The sequence below is a fragment of the Borostomias antarcticus genome, assembly GCF_949987555.1.
Source record: "Borostomias antarcticus genome assembly, chromosome: 17".
NCBI lineage: Eukaryota > Metazoa > Chordata > Actinopteri > Stomiiformes > Stomiidae > Borostomias > Borostomias antarcticus.
The window spans coordinates 13,882,342-13,893,989 of NC_140250.1; positions in this window are offsets into that span (position 1 = coordinate 13,882,342).

The following is an 11,648-nucleotide window of genomic DNA, read 5'->3' on the forward strand; positions in this document are numbered from 1 at the left end:
CCCCCCCCCCCCCCCGCGCCCCTAGATCCAGCCCTCTGCCCACTCCGGGGGCCGAGGGCTGCAGCTGACCAGCCCGGTGTCACAGGAGAGGTGTCATCCAACGGCTAATTATATCCCCCCCCCCTCCCCCCGCCACCCCCTTCTTCGTTCCACCACGTTTGAATTAATGAAGTGAATTAATGAGACCGAATCGAATTCAAAAATTGTTCTGGATAGCCAGAAGGATTATTCAAGCGACCAGTTTGCTATGTGTCATGCGTCGCTGTGTTTCTAGATTCTGATTTTTTTTCTTCTCCTTCGTCCTTCTCAACACTCACTTTTCCGTGATTGAATTATTAACATTCAGAGTCTGCAGTGCAATGTTATTTCTACTGTAATTAAATATGCAGGCCGGTTCTGGCTGATTAGATAGAGTTTCCGTCAGGACGCTGACACAGAGGGAGATTCTCCATATTCAATTAATCTGTCTAATTGGAGAATTATTTTTCTTTACATGGAAGCATGAGTACAGAGGCTGCAGATCACTGGGAGCCTTTTGTAACAAAAAATGGTTTGATGGTGTTTTGAAAGAAAGAAAAACTATTGAGAAAGCACCCTGTTGGAATACGCAAGGGGCTACGTTTACGACCCCCTCTGTGAATGACGGGGTTCGACTGGAGGCAGTGATCATTTTAGCACTTCTGTGAAAAGGAAAGTGCCAAACTACTGCCCTGTAAAGACTGTCAGGGGAGGGGAGGGACGCAGGGTACTCTGCAGTCTGTAAGGGGGAGGGGCAAAAATGAGGCTGCTCTAGAGTGTGTAGAGGGGATAGGGACTAGGCTGCTCTAGAGTGTGTAGAGGGGATAGGGACTAGGCTGCTCTAGAGTGTGTAGAGGGATAGGGACTAGGCTGCTCTAGAGTGTGTAGAGGGGATAGGGACTAGGCTGCTCTAGAGTGTGTATAGGGGGTAGGGACTAGGCTGCTCTAGAGTGTGTAGAGGGGATAGGGACTAGGCTGCTCTAGAGTGTGTAGAGGGGATAGGGACCTAGGCTGCTCTAGAGTGTGTATAGGGGGTAGGGACTAGGCTGCTCTAGAGTGTGTAGAGGGGGTAGGGACTAGGCTGCTCTAGAGTGTGTAGAGGGGGTAGGGACTAGGCTGCTCTAGAGTGTGTAGAGGGGATAGGGACTAGGCTGCTCTAGAGTGTGTAGAGGGATAGGGACTAGGCTGCTCTAGAGTGTGTAGAGGGGGTAGGGACTAGGCTGCTCTAGAGTGTGTAGAGGGGATAGGGACTAGGCTGCTCTAGAGTGTGTAGAGGGATAGGGACTAGGCTGCTCTAGAGTGTGTAGAGGGGGTAGGGACTAGGCTGCTCTAGAGTGTGTAGAGGGGGTAGCTACCTAGGCTGCTCTAGAGTGTGTAGAGGGGGTAGGGACCTAGGCTGCTCTAGAGTGTGTAGAGGGGGTAGGGACTAGGCTGCTCTAGAGTGTGTAGAGGGGGGTATAGCCGCTCTTCTGTGTGTGTGTGTGTGTGTGTGTGTGTGTGTGTAGTGGGGGGAGGGGGGTGGTGTAGGCTGTATGACTGCTGCTTCTCTGGTTCTAATCCCTGGGAAGGCCTCCCCCGCGAGCTGCTGTCTGTCACTTAATTAGTCTTCAGTTTTAACACCACATGTTCCTCAGGTGTATGTTGTGTACGTGTGTGACTTGTATTTACGCATTTGTGTTTGTTTGTTTGTTTGTTTGTTTGTGTGTGCGTGTTTGAGAGTGCGTGTTTATGGTGGCAGCGGCATGTGTGTATGCATGTGCGTGCGTGCGTGCGTGCATGTGTGCGTGCGTGTGTGTGTGTGTGTGTGTGTGTGTGTGTGTGAGTGAGTGTGTATTTATGGCAGTGGTGGTTATTTACACGTGTGAACCAGATAGTGAGTCTAGGGACTCTCTTGTCTCCTATCACCTACCTCAGATGAACCTATAATCACTGCATCCTTGACAGTAATTGTTATCATATTATCTGCAAACATTGAAAGATCAGCAAATTATCCATGAACACATTTCAAACACTAGACTGGCATGATGAAATAATTAATTGGCGTCACGACCGCATGCTCGACACCTCTTTCCTCCTCCCGACTGTGTTTCTTACAACTAGCCAGTGGAGAGGAATTAGCTCAATGAAAACCAAGATCAACATGTACACCGGGTGTGAGGCGCTGAATACGTTCTTCTGTTTTTGCCACTTTGCGCGGAGTGATATTGAGCTCTCGTCAGAACCTGCCGTTAATTTGCATGCGCAGGCTTGACCGGATGCTGTGAGGGGATATTCATCGCATGCCTCTTTTAGTCGATGCCTTTCATTATGCCGTTCTTCCCGGGGTGCCCGCTCAGCGCGTCGTCTGAATGTTGCCGCCTCAATCTGCATGCATCAACGGTGTCGGCGCCACGCTGGAGCTAGGCGCACGGAGCGCACGTACGCACACGCGTCCGGACGCCGGACCCTCCATCCGGTCGCGCACGTACTCCTCGCAGCACCCCCCCCCCCCCCTCCCCCCTCCAGAGGCGCCTCGAGCAAAGGGCCGAAAGCGACACCGAATCTCGTCCCCGTCGGCCCTGTCGCATTCCCTCCGCCCCCCTCGCTCTTTTTACATCGCCGCCGAACGTCCGCTTGTCGCCCGTCGGCGGAGCAGCAGACGAGCGTGGAGGTGGAGCTCCTCGTGGAGGAGGTGCGCGGTGTCGGTGGAGCTCCTCGTGCCGCAGGGTTGCTGGGAGGCCTCCTCGACGCGCAGCGGAACGCCGCTAATTAGCAGGAAACAGGCGGCGGAGGAGGACGCAGCGGAGAGGAGAAGACGGTAGCCATTAAACCCCCCCCCGCCCTCGCCAGAACCTTCCAGATACAATAAAAACACATTTTGCTCACACTCGTCAGTGGCAACAGATTTTTTTTTTTCTTCTCGGAGGGGGCCATTTTGTACTGCGTACTGTGAAGAAGTTTACGTCTTTTCCAGATTGGGAGCAGTGTGTGTCTGGATTTATATGCTCGTGCATGAAGAGCGCCAGAGTGCTCTGTTGTTCAGTAATGATGGCACCAACATTATGTGGGGATTCAGCTGGAAGGAAAGATGGCGTCCGAGGCTTCCCGTGCTGGCCCGGCTCCTGTAATCCTGCTGGAGAGGGGAGGGGAGGAACGAGAGGACAAGCTGTGCGTCTCTAAGAGCGCTCAGACGGAGTACAGCAGCTTAGACTCCCACCCCATTCCCCTCGGCCCGAAAAACAACCCCGCAAGGAACAAAAAAAGGACAGATAAAGAGAGATAGAAGACAACATAGTATCATGCATTACCACACAACATGGTTCTGCTCTCTTTCTCTAACAAGTTAGACACAGTGAAACTCCACCACAAGCTGTTTGTTTTGGAACTAGATGGGAATACACATTACACTGGTCCCTAGCGCAGCCCTTGAGGCCTGCCCAATACGGATAGATATTGATTATGGGAAGAATTCAATATTTAAGAAAGGGACAGGGAGGGGGCAGGGGGTGCGACCGAGTCGGGAAGTCACGGTGCGTGAGAGAATTGGACACGAGGTGTGTTGGCGGAGATTGGGCCCCGTGTCTAAAACGGAGCGGCGGAAATCCGTCTTTCATGTGGAAGATGAATATGGGATGTGAGGAAGTAAGCCTTTAGTGAGTTAACACAATGCTAAACCAACACCACGCCACATGAATACACAATTAGCGCTTTGAGAAACAGCCCCTATTGCCACAAAAAGGTGTTTGTAAGGGCTTAAGAGTGACAAAAAACGTATTCAACTTAATTTGATGAATTAGTTAATTTGATCTAGTAAATCACAATTTGTCTTTATACTGCGGACATTTGACACCATGCTTGTAACAGGCTTTCTCTCATTAAACCGAGACAATCACAGGAGAATATTTTCTAATTTGGGATGTTAGATGTACTTCTCTGGGGAATGCAAGGACTTTTTAGGATTTAAGGATTTGGGGTGATTTGTGTTTGGTTGGCTGTGTGCTGTCATTGTAGCACTGAGACAGTCCCTCAGCTCTCTCCCCAGTCTACAGCAGCAGACGTGTGTGTGTGTGTGTGTGTGTGTGTGTGTGTGTGTGTGTGTGTGTGTGTGTGTGTGTTTGGCAGTGTGGCCGTGGTTCTGTGGAGCTAACTCCAGCCAGGATTGTAATGGGGGTCAGACATTTTAATTGTTTGTCAGTACACAATTGCACAGCACTCTCATTCAGCCACACTCAACTGTGCTGTGATTGTGTGTGTGTGTTTGAAAGTGAGACAGAGAGAGAGAGAGAGAGAAACAAATACAGAGAAAGACATATTTTTAAAAAGCAGGTGATTTTAAATGATCTCTCAGAGCTGTTTATTACATATCATTTAATCAGTCACAGCAGGGTGGTTTGTCTTCAAGCAAAGCAAAGCTACAATATTTTTCTTTCTGTTGTCTTAAGTGAAGAAATGTGTTGTCCATCCTGCCTCTGTGAAGTTCACCTGTCTCACAAGAGGTGTCCTAATGCGACAGATGGCACTAATTATCAAGGGTCACACGCGCGCACACGTATGCATGCACACACACACACACACACACACACACACATACACATGCACATGTATGCACGCACGCACACACACACACACACACACACACACACACACACACACACACACACACACACACACACACAAACTGTCTGAGGTTATTCAGGGGGTGACAGTATTTCTTTATATAGCTTTAGTACAAATCATAGATTCACACAGACCGTAGCAGTGGGTGTGTTTAACTCAAGGCCTGACAGTGAAGGGTTTGCTAGTGGATTTAAAGTCCTCTGTGGATTAACAACTCATTAATCCCTCATCGAAATCCTCTATAGAACATGAGAACACTAGAACATAAAAACACAGAGCTCTACCCAACTACTTCTCTCAGTTCCTTCACTATTCTTGGCTAGTTTCAACCTCTGCTGCGCCTTAGAAACCTCTTACCTGCTGACACGTCTTCTCCACCTCTCTCTCTCTTTCTCTCGTACTCTCTCTCGTACTCTCTCTCTCTGTCTCTCTCAGTCTCTCTCTCTCTCTCTCTCTCTCTCAATTCAATTCAATGAGCTTTATTGGCATGAAAGAACAAGGTTCATTATTGCCAAAGCAAAGTCTTATGCATGAATAATAAATAAATAAATATAATTAACTCAAGAAAAGAAAAATAAACAAATAAATAATTAAATAAAGGAAAGCAAAAGTATAAGCTAAAAGGTGAATATGAAGGTGTTCTCTCTCTCTCTCTCTCTCTCTCTCTCTCTCTCTCTCTCTCTCGCACACACACACACACACACACTCACACACACACATACACACACACACACACACGCACTGCCCCTCTCTAAACGGAGGCTTGAGTTCCTGACTCTGCATTAACCTTTGCAGTGGTATTTAATTAAAGGTCTTGGGGGCACCCAACACCTACACCCCCCTCCCTATCCCCCATCTCTCCTCCTTCTCTCCTCCTCCCCATCCTCCATTTCTCCTCCTCCTCCTCCTCCTCAGGGCTGAAGCCATGGCGTACGGTCGTGGCAATTAGCATGACCTTACAAACGCCACCACTGCCCGCTGACCGCCCTAGTCTCCTCCTCTCCCTCCCTCCCCCTCCTCTGACCCCACTGTGAGAGAAGCTGTCCTGCTCGGGGGGGGGGGGGTTTGGAGGAATACGGTCCCCCCCCCACACACACACACACCATACCCTTTCAGCCCACTAGTCTCCCCTCGCCGAAGCCCCAGCCGAGGCCTTCCACCGTGAGGTCAGGGGTCAAGAGGCCGGGGGCGGTGTCTCTGTGTCCTCCTCACCCCACACGGGGGAGCGCGGGCGGAGGGCCGGCCTCCCGGTAAGGAAGTCTGGACGTTGACCCCCTTAGAGGAGGCACGCCGGCGGGGCTGTGACTCACAGACCACTCTCTCCATCTATCATCCATCTTCCCGTCTCAAAATAGACTAAAGAGTTCCGTCGGACCGGCGTTGCGCCGAGGAGAACGCGCTGAGGAGAACGCGCTGAGGGGAGGAGCTTTGGGAACATTCGGGAGTCTTTTTCCACAAAAAAAAACATTTCGGAGACAAAGATATGTTGTTTTTTTTCTTTGATCTTGATAGATACTGTACACACACTCACACACACACACACACACACACACACACCCTCCCCCGTCCATCTCGCCCCCCCCCCGTGAGGTGAGGTTCGCCGGGTCTCTCCTGCACGGTATCACGCTGGGCTGATATTTCCGTTAGCCTGGATGACGACTCGACACGCTGTTTATTTGGATTAGCAAGTTGTTTTTGTTTCCGATCGATAGCGGGGGCAGCGGAGGAGAGGAGAGGAGAGGAGGAGAGGAGAGGGTGGCGGAGGAGAGGAGTGTCTGGGAGGAGCGCCGATCACGCCTGACGAGGAGAACACGTGTTGACAGTAGTGAGCTGGAGCGGAGAAGAAGGGGGTGATGGGATTGAGGGATCACTCACACACCTCTGCACTTCAAGATGTCTCGTTCTGAGAGCCGGGTAGGGCCCGTGCAATCTCTCCGCTTCGCCCCGCCCCCGCGCCCTCACCCGACGCCCGAATCGACTCGCCCGCGCCGAGATGATAGACCGGTTTTCCACGCGCCGGATCATGGCGCCCCCCCGACCATGACCACGACCGCGCGCTGTGCATCGCGAATAAATACGGCAGCTGCCCCGAGTGGGACTAGACATGTACAAAGAGAGAGAGGAGATGTTGTTCTGACCGCCCCCCCCCCGCCCGAACCCCCCAACCCCTCCACCACTGAGCACCGACGGCCATGCAGGGAACAGCTAAGCAAATGTCAGCAGAAAAAGGCAAGAGTTAAGTGTGTGTGTGTGTGGGGGGAGCGGGGGGGGGGTTGAATATTCACATTCATTTGGCTAGCAGCTGGGGTGGGGGGGGCAGTCTGTCATGGCTGCATTGATATGCAGGGGGTTATGGGCCCTCTCTCTGCTCCTGTCCTCCTCTCCTTTCTCCTCTCCGCCTTGACAATCAACAGCTTTCACACCTTGGTTTTAATTTAATTAAAGGTGTGATTGTCAGGGTGAAAACTTAATTTGCACACACATTCTTCAGGCAGGCACCGGCACACACGCACACACGCGCAGGCGCACACACACACACACACACACACACTCACACATGCACGCACGCGCGCACACACACACACACACACACACACACACACACACACACTAAACATAAGGGTCACTCATAATACAGGAAGTCCAATTAGAGCTTCATAGATCATTAGAGAGTGAGAGGGAAGGAGACGGCTGTCGTAGCAGTGGAGGGAGGAAGGACAGTGTGGTCAGAGGACAGGGAGGAAGGACAGTGTGGTCAGAGGACAGGGAGGAAGGACAGTGTGGTCAGAGGACAGGGAGGAAGGACAGTGTGGTCAGAGGACAGGGAGGAAGGACAGTGTGGTTAGAGGACAGGGAGGGAGGACAGTGTGGTCAGAGGACAGGGAGGAAGGACAGTGTGGTCAGAGGACAGGGAGGAAGGACAGTGTGGTCAGAGGACAGGGAGGAAGGACAGTGTGGTCAGAGGACAGGGAGGAAGGACAGTGTGGTTAGAGGACAGGGAGGGAGGACAGTGTGGTCAGAGGACAGGGAGGAAGGACAGTGTGGTCAGAGGACAGGGAGGAAGGACAGTGTGGTCAGAGGACAGGGAGGAAGGACAGTGTGGTCAGAGGACAGGGAGGAAAGACAGTGTGGTCAGAGGACAGGGAGGAAGGACAGTGTGGTCAGAGGACAGGGAGGAAGGAAAGTGTGGTCAGAGCAGCGGAGGGAGGGAGGACAGTGGTCAGAGCAGCGGAGGGAGGGAGGACGTGGTCAGAGCAGCGGAGGGAGGGAGGACGTGGTCAGAGCAGCGGAGGGAGGGAGGACGTGGTCAGAGCAGCGGAGGGAGGGAGGACGTGGTCAGAGCAGCGGAGGGAGGGAGGACGTGGTCAGAGCAGCGGAGGGAGGGAGGACGTGGTCAGAGCAGCGGAGGGAGGGAGGACAGTGGTCAGAGGAGAGAAGATGCGGAGGAGACCGTCTCTACCAACAAATCCCTCTGACCGTCTCAGCTTGACTTTGGGAACGAGACCCAGAGCCTTCGGGTCTCTGCAGTCCGGGAGGGGGGGGGGGGTTTGGGGGTGGAGCTGCCCTGAGGCGCCGATCCTGAATCAGATTAGCCCCGTTTCTCAATGCAGGGAGGAGAGACTCACACTGGCCTGAGATCAGCGTCTGGCCAGCGTGTTCACACCGAGGCGCGGTCAGAATGAGCTATCAGATGGACCCGGACGCATCCCTAGACCAATTTATTTCATGCTAATTAATTAATTCAAGCTATATTTAACCAGGCAAGTGAGAAGAAATGATTTAGAAAGAACCAGGCCCAGCTCAGCTCCCAGTTTTAAGTATCATACAGCCCACAAAGCCTTTCTATTGCCCGTGGCTACACAGAGAAGCCACACACAATCTCAATAAATACATACAGAACAAATAAACGCAAGAATCAAAAAGATATTTAAAAACATTTATCGTTTCATCTGGTTTGAGAAAGGCGGTTTTCACGGTAACTCTGTCTCTTTAGAGGAGAGGAAAAGAGAGACAGTAAGGGAGGGATGAAAGTATGTTTACATTCGGGAGGATCACTATCATCCCTGTCTTGGGTCTTTCATGTGAGAGATCAGTGACAGAGGCAGACCCTAATGAACAGAGGGACAGCGCGGGGCTAAGAGCTGACCCTGGATCAGCGCTGTGTGTTTAGTAGTAGGCCCTAACGGCAGATGTTAGGATGGGAGGCTAGATCTGTTCTTATCAGGGAGTTTAATGGCTGTGATGTATCAGTTCATCTGCTCACAAACAGGTTTGGGGTTTATGTCTTGTTTGGGTCATGTCTAGTCACAGGTTTGGGGTTTATGTCTTATTTGGGTCATGTCTAGTCACAGGTTTGGGGTTTATGTCTTATTTGGGTCATGTCTAGTCCAAGGTTATTATAGTTAACGAAAACTAACTAAAAAACGAAAACTAGGTGTGAAAAAACATTTTAGTTAACTGAAATAAAAATAAAAACTAGACTTTACAAAAAAACGATAACTAACTAAAACTGTATTGTGTGTTTACAAAACTAACTAAAATAAACAAAAATGATTGAGAAAATGTCCTTAGTTTTAGTCTTTTTCATTTCATACATCAGCCTAGCATTTTGGGTGGATATGAAATCTATCCTCCATTTTCCTTAGCTGTGTCCCTGCGCAGGAGTAACCTGATGTGTGCCTGATGTGCATGGAGTGAAACAACTTGAACTCACAAGATCAGGATAGTCTGACAAGGCTAGCACAGAAGAATAAAAAACTAAAACTAATACTGAAACTAATAAAAACTAAACTAAAACTAAGCAATTTCAAAAAATAAAAACTAAACTAAACTAGCAAACCTGCTTTAAAACTAATCAAAACTAAACTGAAATTGAAAACAAAAAGTTAAAACGATATAAAAATAAAAACTAATGAAAAAAGCAAAACTATTATAACCTTGGTCTAGTCACAGGTTTGGGGTTTATGTCTTATTTGGGTCATGTCTAGTCACAGGTTTGGGGTTTATGTCTTATTTGGGTCATGTCTAGTCACAGGTTTGGGGTTTATGTCTTATTTGGGTCATGTCTAGTCACAGGTTTGGGGTTTATGTCTTATTTGGGTCATGTCTAGTCTTCCGGCCCAGACTGTCAACTACGTCTCGTATTCAGACGCAGACATTTTGATGAAGGAAGTTGGTGAAAAAACTCCGTAGAGAGTAGTAGACAGTCCGGACCGGAAGTGATGAGTTTTTTTAAGAACTTCCTTTTACAAAGTCCAGATCTCTCCTCCGTAGAGAGTCTGGCTCCCAGACTAGGTCATGTCTGACCCTGACTCAATAGATTTGTGCGTATAGTGAAGTTACGTTTTGACGACTGATGATGATGAGTCATTGAGATAGCTAATGATGCTGATCTTACGCAAGGCCATACATAACATATGACATTACTGGGGCCTTTACTATATTTTACATTGACAGAATACCAGAATGTTCCAGAAAGTAGGGCCTAGTGAGCTGATCCTGAAATGGATTATGATGAAAGGTCTTGCTCAACACATTTGACTTTTTTTTATTCAATGTAAATAAAAAATCTCTCACAGAATGTTTTGCTTAAGCATATGATGGATGGGCCGGTAACCTTCATTATCAAAACAGACATTTTTGGCCCAAAAATAAATGCAAAATCTGACTGGAGCCGCAAAACATATTTAAACTTAAAATGAAGGCAGCGTTTCCCCTAGATTTGTTTTCAGGCTTGGTACGCACACCAGGGGGTACACGTTAAGGGTGGGTGGGGGGTGGGGTGGCACCCAGAGGGGACACGTTAAGGGTGGGTGGGGGGGATTCGGGATCCTCCCCCAGGACATCTCCCCCAATACATTTTGAGTGTCAAACACTTCATTTCCTGCATTCTGGTGAATTTTTATTCATGAATTTGTGCTGGATTAGCCTGTCTGCAGCTATCTAGCTACTTAGCTCACTTGAATGCCAACATGACCATTTATTTTAGTAATAAATAAATGTACTTAATAGTAATACATTTATTTAGTTATTAATTCCCATATAATTTTTGTCAAATCCAGGGAGCTACTGCAGAGGGGCTCGAGAGCCGCATGTGTCTCCAGAGCTGTAGGTCGCTGACCCCTGACCCCTGCTCTAGCTAAAGGTCGCAAAAACAATTTGTTTTTAAATCAAAGGTGGAGAGGGTTGCAAAAAATGCACCAATTTATCGATATTTAACTTCTGCTCTAGTGCTATCTCTATTGTGTGTGTGCGTTTATGATTTTTATATCTATTTTATTATATTTTATGTCTATTGTAAGAAGGGAATAAACAGCTGTCCCTGTATGTACAGTACAGTGCTCGTGTAGATAATTCATCTGTGGTGTTTGGGAGACGGTTCCCTTCCCTGTGTCCCAGGGTGCGGGTATTTCCACGTTCAGCGTTCGGTGATGTTCAGGAGTGCTGTATTCTCTACGGGGAGGCGAGGGCGTGTGTCCCCCCCCCCTGTCACTCCCCCTCCGGAGGACCCCCCCCCTCTTCCCAATTCTCACCTGCCTCCGTCGGCCTGTCATGTGTGCTTCACATGTCACAACATTCATGTGTTACACTTTAGCTCAATTTGATGTGTGAGATGCAGTCAAAAATGCAAACCCCAAACAAACAAAAAGCTGTTACACCCCCCCCCCCCCCTCCCCCCCCAAAAAACAAACCTGCCTTCCCGCGGCCTCCCCTCCTCCCCCCTCCTCCTCTGCTCCCCTCCTCCTCTCCTCCCCTCCTCCCCCCTCCTCCTCTCCTCCTCTCCTCCCCCCTCCTCCTCTCCCCCCCCCCCCCTCCCCTCAGCCTGCCGCAATTGCGAATTCCACTCCATACAAGCGGATGGCCATTCTTCACGGAACAAACAGAAATCACAAGAACTATGCTTTTAGCTTTTAATTCTGGTCTTCCAGAAGTTTCCAGCTGTCAGTGTAATGATCACCTTTAAAGAGCAGGAAAATGACTGGTTAATTCATCCCACACCCCTCCTCCTCCTCTTCTCCTCTTCCTCCTCCTCC